Below are 22771 nucleotides of genomic sequence, written 5' to 3' on the forward strand. Positions count from 1 at the left end.
CTCGAGAAAGAGGAGGCGACAACGCCCTCGACACATTCATATATCACAGACTACGACACTTGCTTCAGGCAATAATCCTGAGTTTTCCCCAGCAACCACCAGTCTGGCCACTACTGGGGACTACACAATCCAAGCCCAGGGAGAAGGGCACCTGGTAACTAATATCTACAAAGGCCTCTTCGATGAAGCAATCCCACCCGGAGCAAAAGCCAAAAAGAGATGGGAAAAGACACTAGACAGCGCAATTTCAGACAAAGAATGGAGTAGTGATCAATGCGAGATTCAAACTGATCCACTTTAACTTTCTCCACCAAACATACCACACACCGGCGAAACTGCACTCCCAAAGGGACTCCATCTCAGCAGAGTGCAACCGATGTGTGACACCCACAGCTGACTTCCTTCACTTGGCGTGGTCCTGTCCTCCAGTAGCTACCTTCTGGAGAGCAGTACTCGAAAAAATCTCAGCAATAATCGAAACAGACCTTGTCCCCGAGCCAAAAACAGCACTACTAGGCCTGACTCAATCGCTACCGAGCTCAGTTAGAAGGCTGACAGATCTACTGCTGGTCCTGGCACGAAGGAGAATCGCCTGCACGTGGGGTAGAGGACCCCCCCAAACGTACAGCACTGGCTGAAAGACGTAACTTTTTGTCAAGATGTGAAAACGGACTTTATCAAGACTATGCCATTACACGCACGCCCTCCAGACATATGGGGGCAGTACATCACATACCCACTTTCAACGACCGACGCTGCTGACTCTCAACAATCGGAACCACCGCAGGACTCAAATACCAGCCCGACACACAACGCGGTGCCCCAGCAACGGCGCCACCTAGTTGATAACCTCTAGCACAATGACTCTTTTCAACATGATGGGCGAGGGGGTAGGAGGGAAGGAGTGGGTGGGAAGGGTGCAGTTTTCACAGTACGACCGACGTTCGGTCTCATGGTTTGTTTGTTTTGTTGGAAAAAACCAATAAAGAAAGTTTTTAAAAAAAAATTTAAAAAAAGATTTCCTGCACAAGGAGCAGATCCGGAAGCTTCAAAGAGATTCCCCAGTGGATTGTCGTGAGGCCGCTGCAGGAAGGGAAGGCAGTAACCGTGGGCTATTGTATCCAGAACCCACGCATCCGAAGTAATGGCTCGCCATTCATCTAGATGCTGAGACAGCCTGCCCACAACCGGCGAACCATGGGACATGGCCTCATGACTATGTTGGAGCAGCTGCGGCAGCGCCTGAAGGCAACAAGGCAGCTGCCTGAGCGGCTTTGGCACCTCTATTTCCCGGACCACCACAGGTACGTTTACGCTGACCCCTTTGAATCACAGCTCCTTTTGTTCTACCAAAGGAGGAGTAGAAACGAAAAGAATCCTTACCTCTCGCAATCCTACCTTTTCCTCTTCCTGCACGTCTCTGAAGTCTCTCCTTCTCCATTCCCCGCCATGATCCCTCTGCCCCATTCTCCTCCTCCTCCTCTTCTCCCACCCTTCCCTCTTCCCTCCTCATGCCTCTCCCTCCATTCCCCCTTCTCATCCCCTCCCCTCCCCTCCCTTTCCTCCTCCTCCGACCTCCCTCCCTCTTTCACATAGATCTACTCCACTTCTCTCCCCTTCCCTCAATCTAATTGCTCTACATACTGTTTTGTTGACTGATTCACGTTAGTAATGCTTCTATTGTTAATGTTATTATTACGTTAATTGTATCCTGTTGTTATATGTGCAGCGCTTTGGTCTAAAGCGCTATATAAGCCTAATAAATACAATACAATACAAATACAAACCTCCCCTCCACTGCTGTCCCCTAGGAGGAAAAGTCAGAGGTTGACATACAGGTGCGCTCAAAGATTTAGCAGCAGCTTTTGCGGTCTGCAACCTCTCAAGGCTCTCGCCAGGCTTCCTGCCTAACAAATACGCGCCATCAAAGGGCATGTTCAAAATACGGGCTTGCACATCCGGAGCAAAACCAGACTTCCGCAACCACGCAAATCTGCGTATCACGGTGCTCGCCGCAATGGACCGGCTAACACCATCGGCCGTGTCCAAACCCGACTGAAGCAAGGAACCCATCCCTTTCTTCCCCCTCGGGAATATGCTCAGCCGCTAAGGAAACACAATTCCACAGAGTGTGTGAAAACCTTGCCAGGGCACAAGTGGAGTTGGTTGACTTCAACGCCATACTCCCTGCAGAAAACACCTTGCTTGCCCAACCGTCCAAGCATTTGTCGTCCCTATCAGGAGGGATGGTAGGGTACGCCGCCTGCCTCGAGATGGCCATAGCTGCCTGAACCACCAAACTCTCGGGAGTGGGGTGAGATGAAAGGTAGCTGGGGTCGCTACCGGGAGGGCGTTATTTTTTAGTTAACTATTTGTTAAAAGCCAGAAGAGATTCCGGAGACTGACAAGCAGCCGCCACCCTTTTCTGAAATGTCAGATGAAAGGTAACATCGGGTCAGAGGACGGACCTTGATCTAAAATGTCCGTTAGTCATGGACCAGCCCGATACTCCATGACCTGAGCCATAAGCCTCGTGTAGGACGACTCAGCATGAGGCCCAGGCTCAGGCCTGCCAAATTCTACTTCCGGAGAAGTGTCCAAACCACTGGCATCATGAAGAGTTTGCCTCAACTCTTCCAACTGACTGTCTCCAAAGACAGTAGCCACATGAGGCTCAACAGGGTCCAGATCGAAGTCTGACCTCTCCTCCTCCTCATATATTTCATCCAGAGGGCGATAAAAACCCTGTCTCGGGACAGAAGAGGGTCTTGAGTCCACTGCAGGCCTCACAGACTTAGAACTAGCCTTCCTAGGAGGATCCACAATATCAGGGATCGCCAAAGGTACATTTCCGGCAAAAAGCCCCGAAGGAGTCGAGGGCGCCAAAGGCTTCGGTGTCGAGAGCGCCGACGGCTTTGGCGTCGATAACAGCGCTGACGGCTCCAAGGGCTGGTACGAAAGCACAGCTTCAACGTCGGTATCCGACAGACCTGGCGCCGACGGAGTCAACACCGACCTTGAACCCTTGCCACGATTCTGCGGTCTCGCAGGAGACTAGGACCGAGACCTGGAAGCACGTCTCTTGTGACTATCCCGAGCCTTGTCCGATCGGGAACGCAAAGGTTCCCGATGAATCGCGTCGAGGACCCGAGCCAAAGGCGTGCGAGCCACGGTACAAGAACATTCCTTGCTGGCTTCATCAGAAGGCGCGGACGGAACTGTGCCCTGCAATTGAAAAATCGCCAACATCTGCTCTCGAAAGGCAGCCCATTCCTCCGGAGACAAGGACTTGGTTGGACAAGCCACTTTCCTCGCGGCTCCATCCTCCGAGGAGGACAGGGAAGACGACCGGTGACAGCGCTTCCTAGAATGCTGAGACGAGGAGGACGACTGGAATCACTCCAGGACCAAGACCCCCGGGACGCCTCCCTACGCAGAGAATCGCCAATCGAGTTGTCGGTGGACATACCCTTGGCCTTAGATTTAAGGGACTTACTGGGTTTAGAGCCCCTACCTTCCTGAATCTTTCCCTTATGCTCCTGCAAGGCCTTTGCAGTCAACGACTGGCATTTGGAACAGTCGTCAGTGTCGTGACTCTCGCCCAAGCATCACAAACAAATGCGATGCAGGTCGGTTATCGACATTTTAGACTTGCAGTCCAGGCAAGTCTGGAAACAAGACCACGGAGTCGGAGGGGTCGAAGAAGCAGACATATTCACAAGGAATACACGAGGCGCGAAGAGTCTCCAAAGCAAACAGTTTTCAGAAAAATGGAACGGAGGCTACAGGCACAGCGCCTCCTATTGATAACATCCGGTGACGTCGCCCTCAACGGAGGCCTTCGAGGGACATCGACCCAACACCATCGACGCAGGACTCCCTCTGCCGAAAAAATTTCTGAACTACACAGCTGTGGACATTACACGTCAAAGATGCGGAATACGTTGGAGGACACAATCCATTTGAAAAAGGATCTACTAGGCTGGACAGCCTACGCAGGTGAGCTGCTGCAACTGCCAATACCTTTGTAAATACTCTTGGGGCTGAGGCAATGCCGAAGGGGAGGACCTTGAATTGATGGCGTTTGTCTTCTATCATGGATCTTAGGTATTTCATGTTTGCTGGCAACATTGAAATATGAAAGTATGCATCATCATGTCCAATGTTGCCATGTAATCCCCTTGCGTTAGCAGAGGGATTACCTCTTGCAGCGTTAACATCCGAAACGTTTGTGGTTTGCCAAATTTGTTAGCTGGGCGCAAGTCTAGCAGAGGGCACATGATGAGATCCTTTTTGCGAACAAGGAAGTACACTGAATAAATACTGTTGTTTACCTGTAGAACGAGGATGACTTTGATTGCGCCCTTTTCCTTGACCTCTTGCAGCAGGATACTGAGGTGTTCCGGTGTAAAACGCCAGGATTTCGGTGGTCTGAATCAAGGTGGCCGGCTGAACCCGATGCAATAACCATGGGTGACGGTCTTGAGCACCCATTGGTCTGTGGTAATCCCGTCCCATGCGTGTAAGAAAGATGTTCTACGTCGCCCGACCGGGGAAGCATGGGAGGGTACCCGGATCTGAGAGTCATTTCTGACTGGAGGCCGGGGAGCCTCTGGGCTGGCATTGTGACCCCTTCCTTTCCCACAGCGTTGTCCTCTAGGGGACACTGATATGAGGCAGCAACCCTTTGTCCTGAGGACCAAGTGTTACCCATTTTGTATTGGTTGTGCGGGAACGAGAATAGGACTGTCCGTGAAAGGAGCAGCAAGAACTTCCAACCCCTCTCTGTTGAAAGGGCCTTTGAGTGATTTGATTCAAAGATTTCAAAGTCTTGTGTCTTTCTTGGCAGTTTCTAGTGCCTCATCAACAGTCTTGCCAAACAGGTTGGAATCCTCCACCGGTTTATTGATGGGAGACGCTTGTGTCTCTGGCTTGAACCCAGAGTTCTTCAACCAGGCGTGATGTTTCAAAAGGGTACCCTGGGCCAGGGTTCTCCCTGCTGTCTCTGCAGCATCTAAGGTGTTTTATGGTTTACTTGCTTACCCTCTGATAAGATTGTAAGCAGATGAGATTGCACTGGTTCGGGGACCTCCTGCAGGCACTCTTGTAGCAGGTTCCATTGAACATCCGAATAGCTGGCCAACAGCGTGGTATTGTTGGCAATCCGGGTAGTATATGCTGCCGCAGTAGTAATTCGCTTCCCTAGGGCATACAGTTTTTTGTATTCCTTGTCCGGTGGGGCCTCATCTGTGGTCAAGAGCACCCCTGCCCTCTTTCTTGTTGTAGTGACCACAAGAGAATCAGGAGTGGCATGTCGCCGGATATAGAGCAGGTCAGAAGGGGAGGGGCGAAAAGGTTCCTCCACCCGTGGATTCACAGCTCTGGTCCGTGAAGGTGTTAGTAATCAAGGGGCGATCCGCCTTTTAATTGAGTTAAGTAAAGGGATAGCCTGTTTGGCAGGAGGCTTCTTCTTTAGAATATCCTTCACAAAATCTGAGTCTTACACTGCGGCTATTTGGAAATGTTCGGCTGCTTTTTTCAGAATGGCGTTAAATGCATCTGATCATCTATAGGAGATGCCTGACGCAGGGGTGGGGAGGATGGAGGATCTATGCATATGGTGTCAGGATCCAGGGTCCGAGTAGGTGACAGCCATTGTGGGTTGTCCACCGGCAGCTCCTCCCCCCAATCTGGGGCCTGGTCAACGGGATCCTCAAAGGGATCATTTTCTTGAAAATTGGGGTCAAGAGGAACGTCCTCTGGATCTGTCAGGTCAAAGACCTCCTGATGAAGAGGGCCAGAGGTTTTCTGGAATTTGGCCACTGAGGTGTAAATTTCTTCACTAGGCCTTTTAGGCGTGAACCTTTCAGAGAAGTCCACAAATTTCGCAAGCCTAGTCATACAGTCTTCAAATGTTCCCCTGGTCCATGAAGAGGAGCCAGAGAGGTCCAGAGGGGGAAAGGGCTCCTCCTGGGGATCTACCTGCCTAGAATGCCAAGATTTCTCTGAGAGAGTACTAGATAAGGGCTGTGGACTCTCAGAATATTCATCCTGCCTTTCCCAGCGTGTGGACGTGTCTCAACTTGACCTTGGGTTTACTGGCCGCCAAAATGATATTTGCGAGAATCTCACAGATGTTCAGCACTTCAGGGAGGGGTTTAAGGCTATTCAAGCGGCCTTGCCATAGATTTCGACGGAGCCTGAACCTTATGCATCAGGGCACTCTTAGGAGGCGCCTCAACGGCCTTGCGACTTTTGGTGCCGGCGCCCTTATCTGCAGAGTATCCAGATACATGCCGCTTACGCGGTTGTGGGGAGGACTGCCGACCGCGTGGATCGGCGGGTGCTGTCGAGGAACTCGGCTTACCCTTTGGAACATTAGACCACTTCGACGAATACGTCCAAGCAGTACTGGGGGTTGTGTGCTTGCTTTTATGAATAGCGGGTGCGTCCCTGTCACCGGGGTGTACATTTCCCATAGCAGAAATATCGTCCCGCCTGGCGGGGCTGGCGACGGACTGTTTGGAGCGCGATCGCTCTGATGAGAGGTCAATGGCATCCGTATCGGAGCCACGGCCGTCGCTTACCTTCTCATCACTCTCGGCGCCTGCAGCGATGGGGGCGCTGCCCTCAGGCTGCATCATGGCGTAGGCCGCCCACCGCTTAACTAGACGCTCCTTGATAGTCTTAGGACGTAAGAGTTGACAAGATCGACAGGACGCCTCGTGGTGATTGCGAGGCAGACCCTTATTGCACCTCCGGTCTGTGTCCTTCCAGGGGTACTTCCCTTACAGGAAGAGCAACATTTAAATGGTGTCCCGTCCATAGCTCAGGTGTATTAAAGCAACAGCAAAATCAAAGGGTCAAAGAGAGGGGAGAAGGAAAGACATTCTTGATAAAGAAAGACTCCCAGACCCTACTCTCCCTACTGTGTAGGTCGGTCAGAGGGCCCGACCACGAGGTCGACAGTGTCGACCGAAGCACCAGCCGTCGAAGTCTGTTCTTCCGCTGTCGTCGACGGTGGTTGAGAAGTGATCGAAGAGGGGACGAATAATATATAAACGACCAGAAGTCGGGAAAGAATATAATTTTGCAATTTGTAAGAGCTCCGCATAAGGCGACCAGCTAGATGGGCGGAAGAAACCAATCTGAGGGACCTCGACGTGTGAGGGATTTTGGGTATAACTGCACGTCACATTAGAGATAGTGTTACAGGCACGGCCATGTCGACCTCCCCTTTCGATCCTCGAAAGACAAGATCCAATACTCTGCGGTTACCACTAGATGTCGGACTATATGCACAGCATGTGATTCTAAGCAGATTCACAAGCATCAGAAACAAAGTTCCTCCCAGACCCACGGCGGGGCCATACATCAATAGCGAAATATAGGCATCTGAGGAACGGTTCTACAGAGAAACCACCTGTGGTAAAGCTATACACTCCCCCACTGTTCCACCCACCCCCAAACACCCTGACCCCCACAAGCACTGCCCACCCCCGGCATATGCATAATAACCAAGCAACGGAAATCCATGCAGAGTGTAGGCACTGAGGGTACCAGGGGAATTACTCGCCCCCTGTTAGTTGGCCAATCTACCACAGGAAAGGCACGTGGTCCAGAGTCATTTGACCCCCTCCCCCAAGAGTCACTGCTAGCTGCGATTGTCCATAATTGAATTACTGGATAATAATCAAGTCCTGAAGGTCAGTTTCACATGAAGAGAGACAGGGCATGCCAACAGAGTGGGAACATGTAGACATATACAGAGAGCAGGTAGCGATTAAGGAGGTGGGCAGATTAAGGCAATAACAGTGATAACAATGGTGGCGACCCCTTCCAGTCAACCCCCAAAGCCCCCTCCATGTGCACAACAAGCATGGCAGAAAGACACCCAACCCCATCAGCTCTCAGCAGAGCCCCCTCAAGGGCATGGCAGCGGAAGCATATCTAATATAGGGGTCAGTAAACTCCCAAAACCGATCAGCCTGTACAGAACCAGACTGACGCCTAAAGGCATCACATTCCAGTGAGCACAGTTTGGACACTGTAGGTGTACAGTGTCTGATTTCCAATTAAGGATCAGGAGCTTGGGGGCTGAGATCATAATGTGTATGAGTTTGAGGTCAAGGGGCTGTCGTGCCTTTCCTCCCTCTGGGCCCCAAACAGCATTTGGTTGGGAAATAACTCTAGCTAGGCGCCGTGAATGCAAGCAACCTGCCCATGAACCATACGCCAGTAAACTTCAATCGCTGGCCAGTACCATAAGACATGTCCCATGGTACCCAGCCCCCGCAGTGTCGCCAGCATGTGGCCGTGTGTGAGAAACATCTTGTAAAGTTTCCTTGGCGTGTAGTACAGTCTTTGAATTATTTTATATTGGATCTCCCCGTTCTTAATGTTGAATGAGACCGCCGGGATGACTTCAAAATAGTCATACAGATCCCTTCAATTAAGTGTAATCTCTAGGTCGGTGGACCACTGGGTGCAAATGGTGTAGAATGTATGCAGGTGTAGAACAGATATCCTATTCTGTCACATTTTGAGCTCGCCCACTGTCGGCCCAGCTTACAAAGATCATATGCGCGCAGATCACCTCTATTAAGGTCCTATATCCGAGCCAGTCGTTTTTCCCCATCCTCAACACCCGCATTGCTTCAGGAAAATCAAGCAGGGTCTCCCCATCGTGCAGCTCCATCACTCTAACAAGCGGGCAGTTAGTATGTTGGTTAGGGTGCAATCTGTGGTCCAACCCATAGGACAGAAGTGCCTGTATGCTGATCCACGCCAACGCTGTATGGGTGGATGCGCCTAGTGCTGCCCTCAGTCTGTGCCACTGCACGAGCGCTATCGCAACTATCGGATGCATTCTGATCCCGTCATGTAATGTGGCAAGTAAAATTACCAGAACCTCAGACGGGGAGCATGGCGACAGAAGGGACAGCTCCATGGTCCTCCAGCTGGTCGGATCCTCAAAGTTGAGCCATCTCTTGAACCAGCATACTTGGGCGGCCGGGTGGTAGGTCTGCCAAACCACCGCACCCAGTCCCTCCCCCCCCCCCATCTGCTTTAGAGGCCTGAAGGCCGTCTAAATTAAGCTGCGCATTTTTGCACCTCCAGAAGAACTTGGGACATTTATATACATCTATCTCTTTGAACATGTGGCGTGTGGGAGTGAAGAGTAGCATAGTAGCCAAATAATCCAGCTTTGGTACGGAGTTCATTTTGAAGGTATTGATCCTGCCCGTTAGGATAGTAGGAGGGAGTTCGACCTGACCAGGTCCTGCTGGACTTTCTGAAGAACTGGCTGATAATTCACATCTGTGACGTCACTCAAAACCGGGCTAATATTCACCCCGAGGTATTTGATATGATGCAATTGGATCCGGAAGGGGGCGTGATCCCATGAAATGTCAGTTATCAATGGAAGGACTTCTGATTTTGCCCAATTAATCTTATACCCTGCCATTGGGTCAAAGTTACACAACAGCTGTTGCGGTCATGACAACAAGGCCATAAAATTGCTAACGTACACCAGCAGGTTATCGGCGTAAAGGGACACCCGATGTTGCTCCTCCCCTCTCCATAGGCCTGAGCAGTGGGGTGGAGAGAGGGGATACCCCTGCCGTGTACCCGGATACAGGGAGAATGGGGCAGAGGTGACACCATTTGTGACCACTGGGGCAGTAAGGCAGGTACAGAGGAGTTTGACCAACTCAGTGAACCCAGGCGGGAAGCCATAAGCCTCGAGCAACATAAACATGAAATCCCACTGGACCTTGCCAAAAGCCTTCTCGGCATCAAGTGTTAAAATTACATCTCCCGGGTCTGCATTCCGGGTGTATGTTATCGGCAGAGTGTCTGTAATGTATGAAACCAGTTTGGTCTCTGTGGATCAACGTCGGGAGGATCCCCTCGATTCTATGTGCCAGGCATTTAGCGAGAATTTTAACGTCTGCATTGATAAAGGAGATGTGGCTGTAGGACCTACAATTTTCAGGATCACGTCCCTTCTTGTGGAATACCGCAATATTAGCTGCCAGCATCGACCCCGGCAAGTGGCCCCTAACACAAGCTCCTGAGAACACTGATTGTAGTACTAGTGTGTCGGGTCCAGTCTTGAAACTTCCTGCAGGAATGACATACATGCCAACATTTCAACCCATCTGTGCGGGAGATTACGTCCGAAAAATCGGGAAACAGAGATTTTCCCATAGGAATGAATTGGGCATAGATTTTTTTTAGGCGGGAGAACGTGAAAAATAGCAATATTTTCCACACAAAAATCGGGAGTCTCCCGCCTAAATGGGGAGGGTTGGTATGTATGGAATGATGCTGGCCCACCAGGCCCACCAGACCCCCCCCCCCCCCCAAGTATGCCTGCCCAATAATCTCTTAATAGAAATAACTACTAAACTGGCAAACCCAAGGGGAAAGGGGAATGGAGAAAATAACAAAATGCAGATCTTCACTGGCCCTCAAGGACGCCCTCTGGTATTGGATTGTTGCTGATTGACCAGTGTCTGTGAAAATCTAAACACAAATACAGATTAATTGTAGTTTTACTATATTTTCTTAACTGCTATAATTATGATATTTTACCCACTTCTTTATTATCTGCTGCCTATGCTTGATAGCTGATAGGCTTATTTAACCTTCAAGTGAGTTTTCGAAAATCTTTTATTTATATATCTTTATTTTCACAGAATACCTTATGCATTCTCTTGACAATGTCTTTTTCTGAACTCGTTACTTAACGTTGTATTTAGAAGATGAATTTCTTGAAAATTAGTTTACTGTTAATGATGTTCATGAGTATTGTACTTCCTGCAAAATACTTGACTCTCCACGCACACCGTGCTTTCCTTTTCTTCAAACAAGACACTGCTGCCGATTTAATTCACTGCGCTTCCGTGTTTTCTTTTCATTAAGAAAAGACACGACTGCCGGCTACGACGCAGTGACATCAGCTGTTCTTTTGTTTACATAACTCGGCACAACGAACGCGACGTGATGAACGCCTACTCTTCCTCAGAAAGACACGACGAAACCGTCACAATTGACATACGTCTCACGCAAGTAGGTCCTTTACTTTAAAGTTCTTCAGAACGGTAACAAACGCGCGCGCCGAAAAATCTAATATGAATACGCCGGCGAATGTTAATGTTTAATTAAAGTTAGTATAATATTATTACTAGGAGTTATTTATATTATGACCGCGCATATGACTGCGCGCCAGTTAGGGTTTAACCAAATGCTCGCGCATATTAAAGTTAAATTACACACGACCCCACGAACGTATTGCCAGCTGATTACACGACGCTCTCTTTTCAAATGACATGCGCACCATTAAAGTTCACTGATTGAATTGAATTATTACAGTTCCTCACATTTCAAAAGAAGAATGAATACACTTTTCTCGCGCAATCAATACATTCTTAAAGTCTGTTCCTTTACAAAAATGTAACTATAATACACAAACATATCAGAACTTTTCAAAATGACTTCGCTTGCTTCATCTGTAAACTTCTTTGTAATCAAGTTTTGAGTTTGTTATGTCTAAGCACTTCAGTTGATTAATAATCTTCTTGAATTACTTCTCAGAAATAAGATATATTGGGATTTTTAAATAACTATTTACTGAACTAGGAAAACTGCAACCTTCCTCTTAGGAAACTGGAATGAAAGGCAGTTTAGAACTCTGGCAAGAGTTCCAAACTACCTCACCACTTCTCTCCTCCAATCACTGTTGTTCTATGGAAACTCCATCTTGGCTTGGGGAAACAGATACTCCTTGTATAGTCTTTCATTAAGGACATTTTACATATTCACAATCTTGATTCATACTAAATTCACAACCCCAAACATTCTTTTACTAACACCTTCACCTAAAGTGTGTAAATGTTGAAATAAAAAATAAATGAATATCTACATAAACCTCCTTAGTGAATGTTTTCTAAAGTAAGATGTTTTTGGAAATTTGGAAATATACCATGGAATCCTGACATAGTGCCAAGCGATCCATCAGCGCCTTGTATAAATCGATCCATCTAGGCGGACGTTTTGCCCACTGAAAGGGACCCAATGGCCCAGGTCACCTCATCGCCGGTGATTGGGGTGTCGAGGCCATCCTCTGGGTATGCACTGAGTGTGGGCAGTTGAATTATCATGAGAAACTCACCTATATGGTGGGCATCAGCCCATTAAGGCTTTGTTTATAGCATGCTTTAGTACTCTGCGAACCTTCTATTAATATTATCGTCCCCTGTAAGCGAGTTCCTTCCCTGATCTTTAACGGCGGTGATGAGTTCTGCCACTTGTCTGGTGAGCAGGGCAAGCGCCATTAGGTGCAGAGCTCTATCCGCCTTCCGAAATGAGGTCTGTGACCAGCTTGTGAATGATTTCATGGCACGAGAAGGGCACACTTTTGAGCTCCACCCGGAGTCAAATGAGCTGTGCAAAGGTCTGTGGATCACAAACGTTTGTGTTCTTTTTCATTGGTCAGAATGTCATCCCTTAATTGGGATTCCTGTTCTCCCCAGGGTTTCAATTTCTGGAACCACCTTGCGGTGCACTGCCCCCTATAAATGCCTTAAAGGCGTCCCAGAAATCGAATGAGGAGTAATCAGGGGTCAAACTGGTCTGCCAAAACAGATCGACGTCACCTACTAGGTGTTCGCAGAAGTCAGGGTACTCCAAGGCTCTTTGATTGAGGCACAACAAAGGCCTCCTATGTCGGACCTTGGGAAGGTTGATGTGCATGAGCAACGGCGCATGGTCAGACAAGGACGTAGCGAGTATATAGCGCCTGCGAAGCGAAGCCATAGATTTGGAGGGGACATGCCAATAGTAGAGTCTAGAATAACCACCATGGCGGTGGAAGTAGAAGGTGAAGCTGTGCTGTTGTTCGTGTGAAAGCTGGCAAGCATCTACATGCTTGAGATCTTGCATAACGGCTCGTAAGGTTACCAGCTTGCACGGAGTAGTATGGTGGGTCATAGACATCCCCTGTCGGTCCCATGAGAACAATGTTCAGGTCACCCCCGACCAGTATAAGTGCCCCCATGAAGCGAGTGCAGTCTGTAAAGACATGTGTGAAGGACGGCTGTTGAGGAGGGTAAGGAGTTGCTGCTGTATGCGGCCCTGTAACAAGGTATACCTCCCATCTTTATCCATTAGCATGCTGGTAACATGGAACCGGAACGCGTTTGTGAATGAGTATCAATGCCACTCTTTTTAACCTTGGAATGGGGAGTGCGGCACCACCCCCACCGACCCGCGGCTCAGTTTTTCAGATTTAGCAGCCTTCAGGTGGGACTCCTGCAAACAAACAACATTGCTCTTCATATCGCTCATGTAATTAAGCAACAGTCCTTTTTATGGGGTGCCCCAGACCTTGAATATTTAGAGTTACCAGCATGAGAGAGGTCATCGCAGGTGTATGCTTGTATATTGGACCCCGTTTAACACAAAACCCTCAGTGACATGAGCAGCATATAAAATAAGTAAACCCCAACAGAACAAACACCCCAACCTAACGATTCTATAGAACATGCACTGCATCCAAATACAGAGAAGAGTAAGCCCATGCATGCGAGTGGTGGAGGAGTACCTGTAGATCCTTTACGCACACCATGCATACCAACGCCCCCATCTAGGGAAGAATGGCAGTCTCACTGTTTAATAACATTGGTATAACACTGAAAAAATGTAAGGCCAAACCAAACTGAACCGGGCAAGGTTCAGATAAGCCCCGAGTGCTGAACAGAGCTGAGCGGGCAGATCCGCCCAGAGATTGCCAATGAGACCAATGCAGGTAAGCGTAAGAGGACCTATGTCAACAGAGAGGGGCCGCCCGTTAGCCATGTCACTAGGAGGGGTTAGAGGAGCATTGAAGATGCCATCCCCTTTCCGGGTGGAGTAAGCAGGAGTGTTCCTTAGGATCCACGCATCAGGTATCCGAGAGATAACCCCACTGTGGATTGACTGGATAAGTTCCTCGCTCATTCATGTCGTCGTTCCCTGTTGATCATGCACCGGGACTGCAGGCTCTCTGGCTGCTGGTTTATAGTGAAAAGATCGAGAAAAAAAAATCTCGAAAAAAAGGTCAGGAAAAAAATCTCGAAATTTTTTTTTATTTTACCGCTTTTTTTTACTTACCTGACCCCAAAAATACATATAAATAAATAAATAATAAATTCAACCTTTTTTTTCGAGATTTTTGTTTCGAGATTATTGACATTCGAGATTTTTGTTTCGACTTTTTGACTGACCACCCTGGCTGCTCTCTTCCATCAACCTTTCGGCCATGGATTAATACTGCCATTGAGGCGTGACCTGCTCCGCCCATATCTCCTCACTGGTGGGGGTGGGGAAGTCGGCAGTCACGACATTGTGCTGCTGCAAGAAGCACCAGGCCTCTTCAGGGTCCTCGAAGGAGTGCCATTGTTTGTCGAGCAATATGCACCAGACAGCTGGAAATTTTAGGTAGAATCCATGGTCAGTGCCCTTTAGTGCGTTGAATAAGGAGTTAAACCCTTTCCTGTGCCAGGAGACCTCGATGGAATAGTCTTTAAAGAGCTGGACTTCTGCACCACCTTGGTGCACCTTCAATATGGCCAGTTTATGTTGGAAATTGAGGAGGCGCATGGTGATGACACGTGGCCACTCGCCAACCACAGACCTGGGGTTGGGGGCCCTGTGCACCCTCTCGGTTATATAGTTCCTCTGATCATGTGTATGGAGCTTCTTTTGGGGAAAGCAGTAAAAATACGATTCCTAGTCCAGGCTGTCAGGTGAGCCTCTGGGACCAGGTAAAATCAGGGTGCCATGAGGCCGAGCAACCTCACAAAAAGTAAAGCCGGAAGACTCTGGGCACTGTGAAATTTGGTGACCATCTGCAGAATGTGTTGCGTCCTCACCTTGGGTGGCGAGGCTTTTCCCCAGGACACATCCAGGACTGCTACGATGAACTGGAGTCTTTGAGATGGAATGATGTTCGACTTCATGTAATTGAGGGAGAGGCCCAGTCTGTGGAGAGAGTGGCAGTTATGCTCATATGTTCCAGGACTTGTTTGGGAGAACGGGCCCTGATCAGCCAATCGTCCATGTAGGGGTATACGTGAATCCCCCACACCCATTCTCCTGAGACTTGCTGAAACCACCACCATCAACTTGGTGAAACCCCCTCAAGCGGAGGTCAGCCCGAATTGCAGTACTCGAAATTGATAATGAGAACTGCCAACAGCGCACCTCAGGTACTTTTTGTGCTTGTGGTGGATAGGCACATCAAAGTAAGCATCCTGAAGGTCCAATGACACCATCTAATCCTGAAGCTAGAGGGCCTGAAGGATCTGAAAAAGGGTGACCATCTTGAACGTGTCCTTCCTGAGGAACTTGTTTAAGCATCTGAAGTCCAAGATGGGTCTCAATCCTCAGTCTTTCTTGGGGATTAGGAAATAAGGAGAACACTACCCATTGATCCTCTTCGTCACAGGTACTGGTTCTATAGCACCTTTCTCTAGCAGGCTCAAAATCTCCTGCAAAAGGAACATACCTGGAACTTTGAACCATTATCTCCCCGGTGGATGATCCCGAGGCCTTCTTAAAAAGGGGAGGCAGTAACCCTGGGATACTGTTTCCAAAGTCCACACATTTGAAGTAATGCCTCACCATTCTTGCAGCTGATGTGCGAGTCTGCCTCCAACCGGGGTTTTGTGGTTAAAGGCCTCAGAGGGGCTTTGAGGCGGTTGAGGGTAAAGTAGCCATTGCTTTGGTGGACTTGGCAAACTCCCAAAACCTTCCAAGACTATAATTACCTGCTACTGCTTTCAATATTTCCTTTTCTATTTTGTCTATCATAGCACTCTTAAAAGTGTGCTTCAAGCTGCGGCTTCAAGTTGCGATCTATACAGTGTGGTGTACTCCAGCATTCAATAAACCTCAAGTAGCTGAACAATGACTTGATGTGCACAAAACATGGTAGAGAACGACCACCCTCCTGCGACATTACATCCTCCATCGCCATCCTGTAATTGGCCAGCCTGAGTGTGGACTATACTCTGATCCAATAAAGCACTGGCTTGGAATTACTTGGAGCCATCGCAGGACCAGGACACAGTGTTGGATGGCACAGGTTCGTAGGAGACGCTGCCCGATTTTCAAGCAACACGTTTGCTACGTCCACGCTATTGAGCCTATAAAATCTGAGGTTCAGACCCTCTGCTGCAAAGTACCTCGCAGAACAAGGCTGCAGTGTTGAACGACGCAGGTGTTTGGTGCCAAAGGGGCTTGCAGCGCAGAGAGTGAGTGTGGACGATTCATCCTCCTGTCTGTGGCGCCAGGTAAGAAGTTGGGGAGTTTGCTTGCCTGCTCTGCGCTTCTTAGTTTAAACTGTCCACTCTTTGTCTTGTCCCTTTCGGTCTCGTCTGCTTGCAGCCCTCCTCATGTCCTCCCCTAGCGTTTACCCACCTACCTTTCCCTCCACCCCTCTTCCTCTCTACTCTTTCCCCCCACCTACTCTATGGTGCTCTCTGTCTCTCCTATCTTTTCAAACTGTTTCTCTATCGACTATCCTGCTCTCCTCACTAAGTCTGATAGGAAGAAGTTAAAAAAGGATATCCTGGTCTCCAACCCAGGCCTCCCTATCGCTGACACCTATACCAGTGCTTCCTCCAGACAGACCCTCACTGCCATACTCTGTCGTTCCCTCGCTAGGCCTATGGACTTTTCATATGGTCCGTTTGCTCTCTCCTTTCTCTTCTTCTCCCATTAATGGTGGCACCCAGTGGGAGGACCTCTTGGCCCCCTAACACTCCTCTAAGGTCATCATTAATGTTTACCTGAATGGCACCGTCTTGGTCTAAGGTCCTCAGGCTGTCTCTTCTCCCCCTCCGTCAGCTTCCTTGCCTCCCTCCTCGCCCTCCTCCTTGGCTACCTTGCCCTCTCCTCCTTCCTCTTCTGACCCCCCTGCAGGCTCCTTCTACACCTCCACAGGGCGTACTTCTGATTTGTACCCCTCCCCGAAGCCTTTCAAGTTTGGCAACCTTCTCTATATTGCCCTTTCAACTCTCGTTCAGCCGTCATTCACTCCTCTGACATCTGCCGCCGTCCGGAAGAACTTGATTTTGATGTCCTTGGACACACCGAGACATGGTATACGGCCAGCTCTGTCACAAGCTTTGACACGCTCCTCCCTGATGGCTACAAGATCCTCTACGCGCCCAGATCCAACCGTTCCGCAGGGGGTGTAGCCGTGATCTTCCCGGAGTGGATTCCTGCCTCGGTCATTCCTATGCAGGTCTACTCCTCTTTCGAATGCCTTGTCTGCAGGCTTTCTCTCACCCCTGGGTACTTTCTTACCATGGCTACTATCTATCGGCCACCTGGTCAGATCACCTCATTCATGGGTGGGTGGACCTCTCTTCCTTGGTCCTGGCCTTGACCGCTCAACTCCTCCTTGGAGATTTCAACATCCACCTGGATGCTTCCTGTCCCTCCGCTAGACTCTTCTGCGACCTCTGCGACTCTGCCTCTCTTTCTATTCTCCCCTCTGGCCCGACTCACTCTGCAGAGCACACATTCTGACCTCCTCAGACCTCCTCCTCTCTCCCCCTCTCTGTCCCTCTCACCACCCCTCTCTCCTGGAGTGATCACTTTCTCCTTTCCTCCAATCTCTCCCTCTCTACCCCTCAGGCCAAGGCAACTCCAGCACTGCCACCTACCTTCTCGGTCATCCGACCCATGAAGCGTGTGTCAGTTGAGGCTTTCACTGCCACTTTCTCTCACCCTCCTCCACCTACGGCTAACTGACATCCTGACACAGCCCATTCCATGCTCGACTCTTCTATCTCTGATACTCTTGATGTTCTTGCCCCTGTCATGAGGATCTGCTAGAAGCCAAAAGCCAAGTGCAACTCCTGGTATGACACCGACCTCATCACCCTTAAACACAAGTGCAGGGTGGCTGAGAGGAAATGGCTAGCATCTTGTGCATCCTCTGACAAACTGGCCTGCTGCCTGCTCCAAAGGCTTTCTGTCCACTGGTAAGAAGAGAGCCACATCCATGCCTGCGTCCATGCAGCATCTAACAACTCGGCAAAACTCTTTAAAATCTGCAAGGAGCTGGCCAAGCCTGCTGCAGTCTACTTCTCCTGTCCACTCCCAGGCCCTCTGCACAGCCCTAGCTTCCCATTTCATATCTAAAACCCAGGACATCCTTTCAACCCTCTCGCCCTCTCCTCCTCCTCTCTCTACTCTCTCCTCTACCTCCGGCCCCATGTGGCCACTTCTCATCCTTCTTTCTCTTCCTTTGCTCCGTTCTCCCCTGACGAAGTATCTAGACAAGTCCGATCTATGAAAAGTCTCATCAAAACAGGTTCTTTGTTGTTCTTCCAAAACCATCAAAGACCCCATTGATACCATCGTTCCCTGGCTGACTTCTGCAATCACTGCTTCGCCACTAAAGCATTTCCTTCCCCCTGAAGCACTCTTCTTGTGCACCATCTTCTCAAGACACCCTCAGCCGACCCCTCCTGCCCGGCTAACTATCGCCCGATCTCCATCACTCCTTTCCTGGGCAAACTCCTGGAAAAGCTGGCCATCTCCCAGCTTAATCTTCACACTGAATCTGTTGGTTGTCTCCATGACCATCAGTCTGGCTTCAAAGCAGGCAGAAGCACAGAAACTGCTCTCCTGAACATCCGTGAAGACCTGCTCTCTAACCTTGATTCTAGTCTACCCTCTGTCCTCATCTTACTCAATCCCTCTTCTGCCTTTGACACGGTCAACCTAAAGGGAACATGTGGAATTCCTTTGTGAAAGATTTGCCCCATCTTTGACAAAATATTTCCCCATAGGAAGTGGGGATACTCAAGAGCAGCTTCAGTGCCATCGTTGGTGATGATAGGTCGAGAAGGCAGTATTTCATGTCAAGGTCCAGTCTTGAAGCTTCCTGCAGGAGTGATGCTGGCCCACCAGACCTCCAAGGTGTGCCAACTCAAAAATCTCTCAAAAGATATAATTACTAAACTGGCAAACCCAAGGGGAAAGGGGAATGGATAACAAAACGGCAGATTTTCACTGGTTTTCTATGTACATCTCTCGACTACTGGTTTTCCATCCGGAACTGGATTACTGGATAGATGATTCATCAGTGTAGTGTCTGTGAAAATCTAAACACAAATATTACCCTTTTAATATTACTATTCACAGCCTTAAACTACTGATTCTTTATAAATTCTTAATTGAAAAAAGGTATATACCTACAGCCTATGCTTGATAGCTGATAGGCTTAATAATTATAGCTAAGTATTTTTTCTTTCTGAATCTTTAATAAACTTCTCTGAATTCTTCTTTTTCTTTAGCAAGTTCAATAAGTTGATGAACCCATGTTGATTTGAAACACGCTACTTATAGTCATCAGGAAAAAGTGTACTCATACCTTCAACTACAATGAAGATACAAAAAATCTTTGAATGATGATGTGCTCTCAAAAATAGCAACAAAATAAACACAAGGCCAACAGAACCGCGCACTAGAAGGAAAGCGCGCAATATGGTGAAGAACCGCGCTTTCAGATGAACCGCGCTCTCAGAAGATGAACTGCGCACTCAGAAAACCGAACCACGCTATTTGAAGATGAACCGTGCACTCAGATGACCGAACCGCGCTCTCTGATGAAGAACCGCGCTTTCAGATGAACCGCGCACTAATTACTGCAGACTCGACAACGCTGAAACCTAAACCCTCAGACGCTCGGTAAGGCTTCATGAAACCACACACGAAAAAGACGTGGATTCGATACGTCACAACCAGGAAGTAAAGCAACACACTGAAGGACGTACGATACACGCCAACAGGTCCTTTACTCTAAAGTTAACTATAACGAAACTCACGCGCATGCGAGGTATTCAAATAAGGATTTCGTTTAGTTAGTATTGTTAAAGAAATACTATTACACTGTTAGCACAAAATAAACCTTATTCTAAATTTCAATTTCTATTAAAGAAACAAAAATGCAAGTGCAGCCGCAATTACAGAAAAACGAACGTTTCTATTACCAGCTGGTAAATAACACGAGAAAATGAGCACATGAAAGTTCTTAACTTGTAAAAGAAACAGTTTCAAAATTCTTTTCAATTAACTTCTTGACTCAATCTGTAGATATAATATTTTCTTGACAACAGAATAAAAATGATTTCTCAATTTGACTTAGCTTGCTTCATCTGTAAAGATATTGTCCTTTGAACACTGAATGAGTCCTTCTTGAAGCATCTCATCTTCTCTGAAGTATATTTCTTATAATAAAGTTTCTATAGATCATTAAAGTTACATTTTCTACTGAACTAAATAACTGCAACCTTCCTCTAAGGAAACTGGAATGAAAGGCAGTTTAGAATCTTGGTGAATGTTCCAAACTACCTCACAGCATTTCTCCTCCAATCACTGTTGTGGAACTGACCCTCCATCTTGGCTTGGGACAATAGGCACTTCCTTAATTGTTTAACATTAAGGAAACTTATGTAAATAGTAAGATGTTAAATTCAGATCAAACACTCAAACATCATTCAACCATACTCCTACATATATTTGTGATGATGAAATCTCCTAATTGAAAGTTTTCTAGTGAAATGTCTCTTGGAAAATGTGGAAAAGTGCCATGGGATCCTGACAGGCAGGTGCTGGATATGAGGCCTCAACGCCCGATGGAGGGGCGAGTCGGCGCGGGATGAATCTTCAGCTATAGCAGTCTGGTCCAAGCTCTTAGCTGTGCAGTCGCGGTGCTTCGTGGGGTCCCTGCCTCCCCGCCAGCCTGTTATGGTGTGGTGGGCACCGATGGGGAAGAGGCACTGGGGCCTTGGCAAATATTTCAAGCATCATTGACCTAAAGGCTTCCCATTCCTCTGTGGTGCAGCATTGGCTGAGAAACAGTACCTGTGGGGACACTTCCGGAGAGTCCTTGAGTCCTTGGAGCAATGACGCCTCTTCTTTGGAGAGTAAGAAGAGTGATAGCAAGACAAACTGTTTGCTGGGCAGGACCTCTTACGGTGCCGCTTCTTCTTTCGGGCTGGGGACCGGTCTTCTGATCCCTCTGCACTCTTCGAACTCGACCACTCTCTTCTCTCCACACTTTTCCTTTTTGAAAAATAAATTATCTGTCCGCTCTCGGAGCGCCTTCAGGTGCAAGGAATAGCACAACCTGCAGTAATGGGGGTATTGTTTATCCCCCAGGCAGTACAGATAAATCATGTGGGGGTCCGAGACCGACATCTGCTGGTTGTAATCCACCCAGGGCTTGAAGCTTGAGGCCTTCGAGGGATTATGCATTTTTACACAAAAACTAAGTAGTAGTGTTCCTGAAGCGAACACAGTGTGCAGAAAAAAGGAACTCGGGGGTGGTGCCTTGATATATACTGGCCCCTACATCCTGTCTTGCGTAGAGCCTTTGGGTGGGATAGCATAGATGAGGAATCCATAGAAGAAAGGAATCCAATAGAATAGGGCTGCACAACTGATTTCTCTGACAAACTGGCCTGCCGCCTGCTCCTAAGGCAATACCGGCTTTCTGTCCGCCGGTAAGAACAGAGCCCACATCCATGAGGGCCAAATGTACGGAAAAGTCTCTGAGTAGGCCAAACTGTCAATGGGGATGACCAGGTGGTCGGGGCACTGGTACATACATTTGAGTACATTTTAAAAAAAATAAAAACAAGGGTATTGAGGTGTCATTTTTATTTATTGGTGTATTTTATAAATGTAACATGTGTTATGCATTGCCTTGTAATGGCCTTACCACTGATGTATTTGTACTGTGGGGCTGAAATCAAGTTTTAAATAGAAGTACAACTGCAGGCATCATGATACAAATACAAAAAAATGATTTCAGCTCAGGCAACAGTTCATTAAAATCAGGGAACTTGGATGGCCTGTAATCCCCAGCCTAACGTCTTGCCCCAGGTGGCCAGGGGAAGGCAGCCGCTACGGGATCCTGACCCTGGGGTGGTATTCTGAGGGTGGATCACATGGGAGGAGAGGGCCGTCAAGGGAGAGTGTGACTCCAACAGGCGGGATGCAGTATTCTTCCCTTTGCTGTGAAGAAGACCCCCTGATTCCAGAGTCTCTAATGGCATGTTGTCATTAAGAACCCTTTAATTATAAGAATTTAAAACCTACTTCTGTTAAACATCTCAAACAGAACTTTATTCATTCTTCACATATACAGAAAACCTCTAAAACACATTTCACATCTGATATTTATGATTGTTATGTAGACAAAAGTGTTCCACTATGTAACTTGAAACAGTGTGAAAATACTTATGACTCCAGTTCCCAGAAAGCCTTGGGTACTGGGACGAAGAAGAGGAGCGGGGAGTTAATGTGGAGTAACAGTAATACCAAGTATAACGTGCGGTCTAGTTGTCAATCACTCAATCAGCAGCGTGGGACATTTAAACTCGAAAATCACTTGCACGTGAAGGAAGGAGAAGTTGAAGCAGGTTGCAGAGAGCGTGGAGAAGCAGGCCCAGAGGAAGAATTACAGAGATGAGCCATGCTGGAAGGCGGAGACGCTTGAATGCAGCCGCCAGGAGGTGCAAGGTGCCGGAGAAGAGGAACTCTGTTCATCTCGTAGGAGGAGCCCTGGACGTACTGCTAGATGAGAAGTCTTCACTGCAGGACTGACGAAGACATGATCCTTATTAGGGGAGTTTTCCTAAAGTCCTACTAGCAGTAAGACTTTAGTAAGCTATCCCAGTTGTTTGTAGAGCCCCAA

The 22771-nt window shown here is 48.2% G+C and overlaps 1 protein-coding gene across 6 annotated transcripts in view; it reads right to left on the bottom strand.

The window, feature by feature from the left end:
• Positions 1 to 22771, bottom strand: part of CABIN1 (calcineurin binding protein 1) — a 1968820-nt gene that overhangs the window by 943670 nt on the left and 1002379 nt on the right. The window lies entirely within an intron of this gene.

The sequence above is a fragment of the Ambystoma mexicanum genome, chromosome 10, assembly GCF_040938575.1.
Source record: "Ambystoma mexicanum isolate Mex_15411 chromosome 10, UKY_AmexF1_1, whole genome shotgun sequence".
NCBI classification, from domain to species: Eukaryota; Metazoa; Chordata; class Amphibia; order Caudata; family Ambystomatidae; genus Ambystoma; species Ambystoma mexicanum.